Raw genomic sequence first — 12,924 nt, 5'->3', positions numbered from 1 at the left:
AAATCTTACTTTTTTCATTTTGTTACTTAGGGCCCACTGTTCAAGTCTGTTGAGATCCTTCTGGATCTTGAGCCTATCTTATGGGATGTTAGATATTCCTGCCAGCTTGGTGTTGTCTGCAAATTTGAAGAGCTCCCCTTCTATCCCTCATCTAAATCATTTATGAAAATATTGAAGAGTACTGGGCCTAAGAGAGAACCTTCTTTCTTTCCATGTAGACACAGTTCCATTACGTACCACACATTGAGTGCAGTTTGTCAGCCAGTTATGAATCCATCTGGTAGTGATGCTGTCTATCCCACATTTTTTCTAACTTATTAAGTAGTAGTAAGATTAGGCATGACATTCTTGGCTCTTAGTTGGGTCTGTTCTAAGCATGCTCAGTGACACTATTAGTGAGGAAAAGTTGCTACGGATTGAATGGTGTTAACCTCTGACTTATTTGTAACACAATCCTACACTTTGTACCATTTTACTCTGAAGTTAACTTGCAATAACTTTAAATACATGATTTGCAGCTGGTTTATATTTATTTGAAAGGAAATCTACTGAATTCAAGACAGTTTTACTTTTAATTGGGTTACAGATATTCTTAGCAAACAGTAATCTTTTTGAATTCAATAGATTTCCTTTCAAATAAATGTGAGCGATCAAGTGCAAATCCTGTATTTAAGATTACTATCTGAAATCTACCAAGTGGAGAAAGCAATTTAAATTAATGAGACTAATTTTTTAATAGATATGCATGCATGCTAAGTTGGAAATGAGCTCAAATGAAACTTCGGGTGATGAGAGAGAAGGTTTCATGAAAAGTAAATACGAACTGAACTGAGTGAGGTTAATTTCTTGGCAAAGAATTGCTTTCATTTTTGTAAGTGCACACAATGTTCACACATCAAATAATACAGAATCAGTTATTGGGTGCTTGATCAATGAAAACAGTAGGAGAATTCACAAATATAAATACAGAGTTTCTTGAATATGACAGTCTTAAATTGCATTGGACTATAATTATCTGATTTTTCCCCCCATTATTTCCCAGCAAGAATGGCAACTTAGAATTTCTAGTTACTACTGAATTACAGATAGTCCTTGACTGATAGCCATAACTGAGACCAGTTATGAGGCAGTTAAGTGAGTAACACCCAATTTTCGATCCTTATTTGCTGCAGTCATCAAGCAAATCACAGTTGTTAAGTGAATCACACATTTGTTACATGAATCTGGATTCCCCGATTGACTTTGCTTGTTGGAAGCCAGCTGGGAAAATTGCACATGGTGATAATGTGACTCAGGACACTACTTCTGTCATAAATACATGCTAGTTGCCAAATGCCCAAATTGTAAGTCACATTTTTAGCACCATGTAATTTTGAATGATCACTAAACAAATAGTTATAAATCAAGGACTACTGTACAACTGCCAGTAGTACTTGTTAGCATGGTTAGTGATGAAACGTGTCCTGGGAGTTGTAGTTCAGTAACATTTGAAATGCTGTTCATTGCCCAGAAGATGTGTTTATTGTATTTATTTATACCATTTGTATACTGCAGGATCCATAGGTCTTGTGGCAGTTTCCAGCAATCAAGTAAAACATATAATCAATTAAAATGCTGATAGTATCATTTAATAACCAAACTGTTAAGAAGATAAAGATGGTGCTGCAGGTTCCTGGACATCAAGCCATATACTGTAGCTTTTTAAGATTAATACCAGCATATTCAATTTACCCTGGAACACTATATGTTTCCTATTTTAATCTGGGAGAAGACATATGTGATAGTGATAAATCAATGGCTGATTTGAGAAATAAACCCATGGCCATAGCTTGCATATTAACAAATATCATTATGGACATTTTTTAAAGGTCTGTCTACCTTCAGGAATTGTGTAATACAAATAAATTCAACAGGATATTTCAGAATCATGGCACAGGTATTCCTCCACTTGCAACAGATTGTTTAGTGACTGTTTGAAGTTGCAATGGCACTGAAAAAAAATGATTTGTGACTTTTTCACATTTATGACCATTGCAGTATCCCCATAGTCGCCTGATCAAAATTCAGATGGTTGGCCACTGACTGACTCATATTTATGATGGTTGCAGTGTCCCAGGGTCATGTGATCACCTTTTGCATCTTTCTAACAAGCAAAGTCAGTGAGGAAGCCACATTCACTTAACAACCGTGCTACTAATTTAAGAACTGCAGTGATTCACTTAACAACTATGGCAAGAAATATTGTAAAATGGGGCAAAACTCACTTAACAAATGTCTCACTTAGCAACAGAAACAAAACAGAAATTTTGGGTTCAATTGTGAACATAAGCTGAGAATCATCTATAATTTTTGAGCAGCATACACAAAAGACCTCTGCCAGAAATACGTATATTGGTCAAATTCACACATCATTTAAAGACAGCAATAGCAATAGCACTTAGAGTGATATACCACCCTATAGTGTTTTATAGCATTCCCTTGGAAGTTTACAATGTCAGCATTATTTGTATATTGCCTCCAACAATCTGGGTCCTCATTTTACTGACTTTGGAAGGATGGAAGGCTGAGTCAACCTTTTGTCCCATCAGGATTGAACTCCAGGCTGTGGGCAGAGTTTGCCTGCAATACTGCACCACCAGGTCACAAAGGTACAGTTTGATTTAACATGGCTTATTAAATAAAACATGGTTGAGTTAACACAACATAATAAGCCATTATTTGTTTTCAAACAACAGAGGTGGGAATTATAAAACACATTAAATGAAAACTAAGTAAGCCACCTTGTGGTTTAATATATTATGTGAATCCAAATAATAACTGTAATGGCTTCCAAATGAGGTTTTTATTATGCTTCCTGAGTGTGAAGCTATTTGGTATGAAATGAGAAGTATGAACAAAACTAATTTCAGGTGGAGTGAATATACAGGAATCGCAGCCCCTGACTGAAGTCTACTGAACCTGCCAGCTTCAACCAGAGAATTTGTAGCTTTGGAACTTGAGGCCTAGCAATATCACATCTAATTCTATGAATCAGTGGTAGAATTTTAATGTTTAGATAAACCTACCAGATTATAGGAGTGTTTGTAAGTGTGTATGTGCATGCATGTGAGTGTCTTGTTTTCAGTTCAATCTTGTCTTTTGGGAACTACTAGTCCCTACAGTTTTCTTCAGAAATATCTTGCAAAGGGTAAGAAAAAGTGTGACTGGTGCAAAGTCACCTAGTTGCCTTCATGACTGAGGCAGGACTAGCACTCACAGTTTCCTAGTTTCCAACCTGGTGACTTAGCCCCTACACCAAATTGGCTCTCTTTAGCTCCTGTAAAGCTCAACAACTCTTTTCAAATAGGAGTCTGGATCACTGGAGAGCTTCTAAGATGCGGGGGGGGGGGGGGGCTTTTATGACTTGTGGACTTCAACGTCCAGAATTCCTGAGCCAGCCAATCTTGCCAAGAAAACTTCAGAGAATCATCAGGAGTCAATCCTGACCCAAAGAGAAAAACAAACAAACAAACAAACAAAAAATCCAGCAAAACTTTGGTAGATTCTATTACTCGTTAGAACTTTTTTCTTTTCTTGTTTGATCACTTTAAAAAAAAATGACTATAGTAACCCCACAGTCTGTAAAAAGTTAACTTCTAATTTGCTTTCTCCATGGATGTTTAGGTTTAACTTTGCGATATATGTTACATTAGGGATCTCCAACCTCTGGGCTGCGGCTTACTAGTGGGCCATAAACTATTTGCAACTGGGCCATGGAAACAGGGGACAAGCATGTGTGCACGCGTATCCCCACTTATGCAAGCAGTGGGCGAGCATGTGCACGTATCCCATTTGCATGCACATGGAGCTGCACGTGCTACTTGCTGGCCACTCATGTGGAACCATTCCCTCTACCCCCTCCTGCCAGTCCGCGAAGTTGGAAAGATTGGAGAACTCTACGTTACACAATTTAAAAAAATATTTTTCAAATAAATGATTAATATGTAGTACATAATGTAGAGTGCTGGTTGTAGGGCAGTTCTAAGCATGTCTATTAAGAAAAGTATCCACTTGGAGTTTTTTGTACGTAAAAATAATTTGGACATATTTAAAAATATTATTGCTACGATTAACATAACTTTCTTCAACTCCTCATTTTACCCTTATGCCCATACAATAAGTAGATCGCAATGGAAGGAATTTAAAGCTAGTTGCAAAAAGAGCTTGAAGAAACAAAGTCCACATAACCCAAAAGGATTACAATTCACATGCCCCAATCCCATCCCCCAATCAGTAGTTGCTTTAGTGGTTGGAGATTGTGGAAGAGCTAAAAAGTACTGATCATTTTATCTTTCTTATTTACTTTGGAGTAAATCATTTTTGTTCAAAAGGTCAAAAGGTAAAAGTAGTTAGGGTTTTTTTTTCCTTTTGATCTTCATTCTTCCATTTCTTTTCTTTTTCCGCAATACTTCGATGAACAATTTTGAATATTATTAGTATAACAACATTCAAGCCTCTTTTTTTCCCCTTTTCCTGGCAGAATATCCCCATATGCTAATAATACGATGTTGTCACATATGAATATTTACCTAAACCTTTATGGGAAGGATTTTAGTGCTTGTTGGATTTTATCAAATATAATCCAAGGGAGAAGAACATTATACTGCCACTGAGGAATGCAAACGATGATTTGAATAACATGATAGGAAAGATATTGAATGGCTCCTTGAGGGAGTATTATGCTCTGAGCTGTCACAACAGATTGTGTGAATAAACTAGACTGGAGATGTGATTCTAATCATATTGATGAAACATTCATCTGAAAGAGTGAGTGCAACCAGAAGGGACTCACTAGGAATACAATTAAATCCTAATCCGGGCAAGACAGACCTAGCAGGAAGACAATGAATATAGGAGAAAACTCTGGGTAGAGCAATGTTTTCTTCTCTGGAATCAGTCCAGCGCCCTGACCAATTTTTCTAAACAAAAGCGAATATCACGACAAATTCAACTCAGATGTTTAGAACTCATTTCAAGTTTTTAAATGTTTTACAGTACTTCACTTCCTCTTCTACAGAAGTTACAAAGCTATGCTGGCTCTAAGAAAAAAAAATATTCTGGACATACTATATAGCAAGGTCAGCTCAAGGTTAATTTAAAAATCAAGTTGCTACATGCAGCAGGCATTCACACAGAACTCTTTTATCAGTCAACAACAAAGCAAAGTATTGCTGATTCGTCCTGAAAACAAAAAAAGACGTAATTGTAATTTTAAAATATAATGCTACTATTTGAAACCTACCCCATCTTTTAGGTAAAATATGCAATAAGTGAAAATTGAACTAGCTAGTTGTATGTTGTAAATACTTGCTAACATGGGGCACTTTGACTTTACCATTATTTTCATTTCCAAAATCTTTAGGAGCAATTTAAAGGCATTAGTGATTGTTTCCAGTCCTGCTGACATGAAATTCAGATACTGAGAACTGGGAAGAAAATTCCCTGTCCTGGACCTGAGATGCTTCACGATTTGTCTGAACAAAAATCATTTCACCCCATTTCATGCAAAAAGGAGACAGAGGGGGGGGGAGGGAGAAAAATAAATAAATAAACAAACAAACAAACAAACAAACAAACAAACAAACAAACAAACAAATAAATAAATAAATGCAGTAACCTATTACCTGGCAGGCTAGCTAGTCGTATGCATAAAATAATTTATGGTTATTTATTTTTCTGTTGCTCATTTTATCTGAATTATTATTGGACTAGCCTGGCTATTAATTGGGAAGAAAATAAAACTAAGAATTTCACACAATGAGGAAATTGAGTTAAAGCATCTAACTAAGCACCCTCTTCCTCAAACCTTGATTATCAAATCTACTGTTGATGATTAAAAAGTGAATTTGCATGTGAGTCAGTTAAAAGAATGCCTCTATTTTTTTAAATAAAAAACTGCATTGTTACAGATTAAAGAACATTTCTCTAGCACAAGTAGTGTCATTCTGAGGCTAACCTCAAATTAAAATTAAAATTTTCAGGTTGAATATTAGAATGTACAATCCATTTATGGGTTTTTTTTAATCTCAATTATTAAATCATCCCAAGAAGTCAGTTATGCTAGGACACTATTTTTTTTTTTTTGCAACAATTTAAAGTCAATAAACATCTGTTATAGAAGTTTATGCCATGGATTTCTCAGAAAAATGTATTTAGATGCATAACATGAAATACATAACTTGTATTACAAAGGAAATCAATTGTGCTCAAATAAAATACTTAATTAAAATAATTTTAGATAGTGAGATTTATGGGGTGGGGGAATTGGAGGCCTTACTTTGTTGCCTATATTCATTATTGAATGAATAGCTACATTCCAGTAAGAGGTTAATTAAAATAAAGTTGTAATTTTTCTCCCTGTCCAAGTTAATGGACTTCTTGAACTTGGTCCATGGAGTCCAAAGAGGACTCTGAAGTCCATATTAAGAACCCTGATCTATCAGTGAACTCACAAAGATGTGAAATCCAACTTCTAGTAGAATGCTTAAACTCAGTTATTCTCATCCTAATGAGTTTAAATTACAATTCTCATAATAAAGTCATAGTCTCAAACATCTAAAGCTCAAAAGCTGAGGAGGATTGATTCAGCTATCACAGGACATTTGCATTCTGAATATGGTTACTAAGTAGTCTGAGATGTACAAACCCCCAAATTTCACATATTCTAAACTGAACAGAATATGGGAAATTTGGGAGAGTGGTTTAAACTAAGGTGTACATGAGTGGGGCATACTGCCTACGCCTGCTAAATAAACACTTGAGCCTAGGTAAGTCTTTGAATGGGAAGGTATAAGACTTGACTTTGTCTTACCATAGATTCACATGTTAGTTACAGTTTTTTTAATTCCAGTCTGTTAAACAAACCATTGTTTAGATTCATGCAACATTTTATGCTCTAAGACAGTGGTTCTCAACCTGTGGGTCGGGACCCCATTTGGGGTCGATCGACCATTTCATGGGGGTCGCCAAGCAAGGCTGTCCGCCATTTTTTTTGTCTGCCATTTTTTTTGTCTGCCATTTTTTTCCCCTTTTCCGGCGGGTGCCTTACCTCCCTTGGGCTGGGCCAGCTGGTGGTCAGCCTGCTCCGTCTCTGCCGCTTGCCAGCTACGCCTCGGCGGGTGCAGGGGGCGGAACCACGCATGCACGGCGCTCCCGGGCAGGGAAAGTCCTTGACTTACGACTGGTTGGGTAGTCCTCGACTTACGACCGGTTTAGTCCTCGACTTACGACCGGTTTAGTCCTCAACTTACGACCGGTTTAGTCCTCGACTTACGACCGGTTGGGGTCGCGGCATTAAAAAGGTTGAGAACCACTGCTCTAAGACATAATTGATAATGCAAAGTAGTTGGGTTGATGTCTTACCAGAACCAAAACCAATAAAATAGCTATGGCACACTGCATTTTGTAATGACAGTCATATTGGCTTTTTTTGGTGGTGGAGCTTGATTGGGTTACCATGAGAATTTTTGTACAGTTTTTACGCGTTTTGTAATTCAGAGGTTCCTTTGTGTGTTTTGGTTATTAGAATATTTTAGTCTGTATTTTAGGCTAGCAATGAGTCCAAAGTGTTCACTTCCGTAGGTTTAATCTCTTTAAACAAATGTAATTAGTTTTACCCCCTTATCTTGAGCCTGTCTATGGCTTTTAGAAAGTTTTCTTTGAAGGTAAACAGGCTTAATTTAAGGCTAAAGCTTTTTGCAATTGCCGGAGCTTCTCAGATTGCAACATTGTGACATATGACATTCGAGGCAGCTTAAAGAAAAAAACCTGGAGTTTATCTGTTTCTTTATTTTGTGAGCCTTTCTTTCTTTGCACTTGATTCCTGTGTCTTTAAGGGTACAGGGAAGGGATTGGGGGGTGCATTCTTACTACACTATGGAAGGAGAGCTCAGAAGAAAGAGAAGAAGAAGGGCTGACCAGCTAGCTCAGGGGTCTACAAACTTAGCAACTTTAAGACCTGTGGGCTTCAACTCCCAGAATTCCTCAACCAGCCATGATGGCTGAGGAATTCTGGGAGTTGAAGTCCACAAGTCTTAAAAGTGCCAAGTTTGAAGATCCCTGAACTAGCTGGTAGTGATGCATATTAATAAACATGGATAAATTCATCATACATTTGTCAGTGAAAAGGGAAAGTGATTCAGCAAAGGAACAGCCACCGAAGAAATTAAAACTGGTACTTTTTTCCTTTTTTTCTACAGTTTGTAATATTTTATTAGATTATAGAATAAAATACAAAAATACAAAAGCAAATAGTAGGACACAGTGGGGAGGAAAAAAAGGGGGGGAGTCAGGGGGAGAAGGGAAAAAGAACAGACTTCCTCTGTTGCAATAGAAGGAAGCATTAACATTGAACCTCATCTTTTTACTTTTCCATAATATTATAAACTAGCCATTTCTATAACAACAAATGAATTTAATCAGTAAAACCCAAAATCCCCCCCTTTTTTAGTCATCAAATTTTTGACATCTTGCTAAGCACTGATGGTACTCAAATATTGTCATGTCCTAAAAGTGGTACAATCTGTGAAAAGGTTGAAAAGCCCTGATTTAGTGGATTATTCAGCATATTAAAGTTGTATTTTTTTTATCCTTCCTGACAATTTTCATTTATATATTATAGAATGAAAAGATCCCCCAAAGCTAGCCATACATGTAAGTTTACTTTAAATACTGTCACAACCCACCTTTTTTTTCCTTAGGTAAATATGTAACTATTTTCATACAAAATCTTGACCTTCATTTAATGACCGAGTTGCCAGTCACGCTTGTGGTCACAAAATGAGGGCTGCTTATATGTTAAGTTACATTTCTTTGATTTATATTATTTGATATAAATAAATCCAGGATTTATATTTGCAACTTGCCTCTAGGTTTAAGAAAGACAAATTAAGGAGAAAAACTTTAGCGAAGAGTTCTGGTCGACAGGTAGATGCCTCACCATTTTAGCCTGCCTTCTTTCTTTTGTTTCCTCATCCACCAGAAGACCTGCCTGCAGAGCTATCCCTGCAGAATTCCACTGGGGAGAAGGTATTTTTAAATAATTCTTCTCTTCCTCTACGCTACTTCTTTTTTCTCAAATTTTCTTAGAGCCCTCCAAGTTATTTCATTGAAAGTTGATTAAATTGTCAGTACTTTTAGAAAATTGTGGTTTTCTTTAGCAAAAGCCTGAGAGATGTTCTACATTTCTTTAATCTCTTTGCATGTAAGATTAAGAAACTTTGGTCCTGAACAATATTTATATTTTACCTGGTGATTTATTGATTTATTTAAAATATTTATATAGGCAAAACAACTCTGGGTGACTCATAACCAATAAAACAGTACAAAATGGTATAAAAGTGTAAACGTGAGGGGGGAAAATCTGATGCCACAGTCAACCTACAAAATTGGGTTAACAAGTCCCCACATTGCTTAAGCCAGTTTGTGAGTTAACATCTTATATTTAGGTAACCCATGGTTACAAGAAGAGCTGTATTTGGATGAAAGAGGCAGATCAGATACTACCTTTGTATGCCACATGGGATCACATCCTTTTAACGTTCAATCCAGGACTTTTATAAATATACATGCAATACTCGAGCAAATGAATTGTTTCTTTTATGCACAAGTTAAATTGATAGACATCTATAACTTTATCCCTTCAAGAAGAAACATAAGAAGTCAAAAGGGATCAGGCAGTATGGAGACAAACAATATTGCAACAAACCCGTGTAATTATATCATTGTGGCCTTTGAAGATCTAGAAAGGAAGATGCTGGATATTCATACGGTCTTCTCATCCGGTTTGACAGGTCACAAAGAAGACTGGAAAGTGAAAGAAGAATGCAGTAGGTGAAGTCTGGCTATGCCAATTGTGTCAGTAGGGAGATTTGGTTTTAAGACAATGGTATGAGTTACTTGAATTATGGACTGCTGGTATGGAGTGGGTTACACATAAAAAGGTCTGATGAAAATGTGTTTGATCAGTACAGCTTTAAAGTGAATCTTTTTCAAATTGGGTTGAAAATCCCAAAGTCCAGATAGTTTTTGACTTAAAAAAATCTATTTAGTGTCAGTTTGAAGTTACAACAGCACTGAAAAAAGTGACTTATAACCATTTTCTTTTTTAAATTATTATTTATTGTTTATCATAGAGAATATAATACAAAACAATAAAACAAACAAATAAAATGAAACAAAACAAAAGCATACATTCAACCCTAACAACAAAAAAGAATAGTGTATAAAAAGAAGAAAAAATGGTCAAATTTAACATTTAACATGTAAGATTGACCCTGGTTGGGTGCTGAAAGAAAGGAAGAAGCAATACATTCTTGGTATATAGAAGAAAAAGCAGTCAAATTGAAAAAACATTTGAGGTGTTATTTCTTCACATGATGACAGCTGCGAGGATTATACAGGTAGTCCTCAAGTTATGAAAGTAATGGAGTCTGCCCATTCCATTTGTAACTCAAGGATTCATAGGCGTGAATGGCATACCTTGAATGCAATTCACTCCCTGCTTTCACCCATGCATTCGCTAATTGAGTGTGCGTTTCGTTAAGTGCACATGAGATATCTCAGGGTAAGGAAGGCCATGGGGGGCCTAGTGATAGAACAGGTCACCTGCTTCAGACCACCCAAGGCCTCTCCAGACCCACTGAGATATCTCATGCTCCCCACAATTGCTTCCCCCCCCCCCCATCTTGCCATGCCAGGTTACTTACCTTGCGAAGATCTAGTGACCTGTCTCCTCTCTAGCTGTCTCATCTTCAGCCTCACAAGATCACAGTGCCCAGAAGCTTCCGGTCTCCACGCAAAATGTTTACAAGCTGATGGGAAACTTTGAGCCAGCGAAATTGTTGCCTCAAAGCATCTGGCCAGTTTGCAAACACTTTAGGTGTCGAGACTGGAGGTTTCTGGCACTGTGATCTCGCGGGACTTCAGGCTTCCAGTCTCTGTGCAAAATGTCCTTGAGGAAAGACCTTTGCTACCAAGAATGGAGGCTGGGAGCTACGTGCACTAAGGTGACCAACCATCCTCCTTTAGGGTGGACAGTCCTCCTTTTGTGAGTTCTGTCCTCCCTCAAAAAGTGTCCTCCTACATGTCCTCCTTTTCGATATTTGAAGACTAATCTGCAGGGCTTTTTTTGTCATAGAACACTCAGAATGGCGTTCTGGCACCTTTTTTTGATGTGTTTTTTTTTAACTTTTGCATGAGCTGTGCTATTCCCCTTACTGGCTTTCAAAAGCCAATAGGAATTGCTGCTGAGCACACCAAAACACCCAGCTGGCAAACTTTGCACATGTAAGTTGTCTGCAGCGAAGGCGAATTGGCAGGAACTTTGCACCCCTCCCTGCTACCCAACTACATCATCTCCTAGTTAGTCCCGAAGATACCTGGAGGAGACTGGAGCGGTGACGCCACGTTAACTTTCTCTTGATCTTCGGCCCTGCTAGGGCAATAATGGCTGCGGGCGGAAGAGGCAGGGGCAGCGGGGGTGCTGCAGGCGGGGGCGTGAGGGGTGGCAGCGGCCGGCTGCCCCCCATGCTGTGGGAGCCACGGGGCCCGCTCTACATGGGGCTGCGCAGGGTGGGCGGTGGTGCTGGTGGGGCGGCTGTAGGTGGGGTGTGTCGACAGCGGGCTGACCCCCTGGGGCCAGAGCCGGCACAGTTGGTGCTTTGGGAGCTGCAGGGCCTGTTCTACATGGCGGGGGAATGGTGCTGGCGGGGCGGCTGCGGGCAGGGGCGCGGCAGGCGGTTGACTTTCCATGGGCTGAGCCAGCTTTTACGATATTTTTTTCTTCAATTTATTTGTGTCCTCCTTTTCATTGTAAAAAAGTTGGTCACCTTACGTGCACGTCAATCTGGGGCTCAGTTCTCAGCAGCAAAGGCCTTTTCTCAAGGTATTTGCCGCCGAGAACAGAGGCTGGGAGCGATGTATGCGTCAATCTAGGCTCTGTTCTCGGCAGCAAATCCTTTTTGCAAAGATGTCAAAAGGCTTTGCAAATGGAGGGAAGGCTTTGATGTTTCAGGCCTTCCCTCCATTTGCAAAGGCTTTTGTTGCAGATCTCGTCCAGGCCTACAGTTTGCAGAGAACAGAGGCCTAATGTGAGATCTCGCACTACTGATCTCATGTAATTTTGCAGTACTTTAGGCCTCCATTCTCTGCAAATGCACCAAAGGCCTGAAACAATGAAACAGGCCAAGAAATAAAGGCTCTCTAGATCTTCACAAGGTGAGTATCCACAAGCCTAGTGACTATGGAGACCAGGCAGGGAGGTGGAGGGAATAGCCAGGGGGAATGTTGCAGTGCCTCTGTGGTTGTTCGTAAAGGTGAACGACTGCCGTGGTGCTGCATCATTCGTAATTTTGGGACTTGTTCATAAACATTAGGAGGCACTTATCACATAACTTTGAATGTTCGTTAAGGGAACGTTCGTAACTTGGGGATTACCTATACTTGCCAAACATTAGAAAGAAAAAGAGATGCCAACTGTTGAAGAATGGATTTTGAAATTGACTGAATTAGCAGAGATGGCAAAATTAACTGCTTTGATTAGAAATAATGGACTAGACAGCTTTATAAGAGACTGAAAACCATTTGTACTAAATATAATATAAGATGGTTAACAGGGATTTGAAGATTAGTGTAATGTTTAGCTCAGCCTGTTGACATGACCATTTTCACACTTATGACCATTGTGGCTGTTAGATCGCGCAGGCAGTAAGACATGAGTCGAGTGACAGTCAGCTCTTGGTTTATTGGCAAGGCATAAAGTAAATCCGGACTGGCTCTCTGGGCCAGGGGAGCCCTCTTTTATGGGATTCCCCTGGCTTGTAATCACACAATTCCATTGGCTGGCAAGACCCTGTTGCTAGTTAGCCAACCAGCAACGGGCATGAA

The sequence above is a fragment of the Protobothrops mucrosquamatus genome, unplaced genomic scaffold, assembly GCF_001527695.2.
Source record: "Protobothrops mucrosquamatus isolate PMUCROS unplaced genomic scaffold, P.Mucros_1.0 scaffold47, whole genome shotgun sequence".
In the NCBI taxonomy this organism is placed as follows: Eukaryota; Metazoa; Chordata; class Lepidosauria; order Squamata; family Viperidae; genus Protobothrops; species Protobothrops mucrosquamatus.
This window is presented reverse-complemented; position numbering follows the sequence as displayed.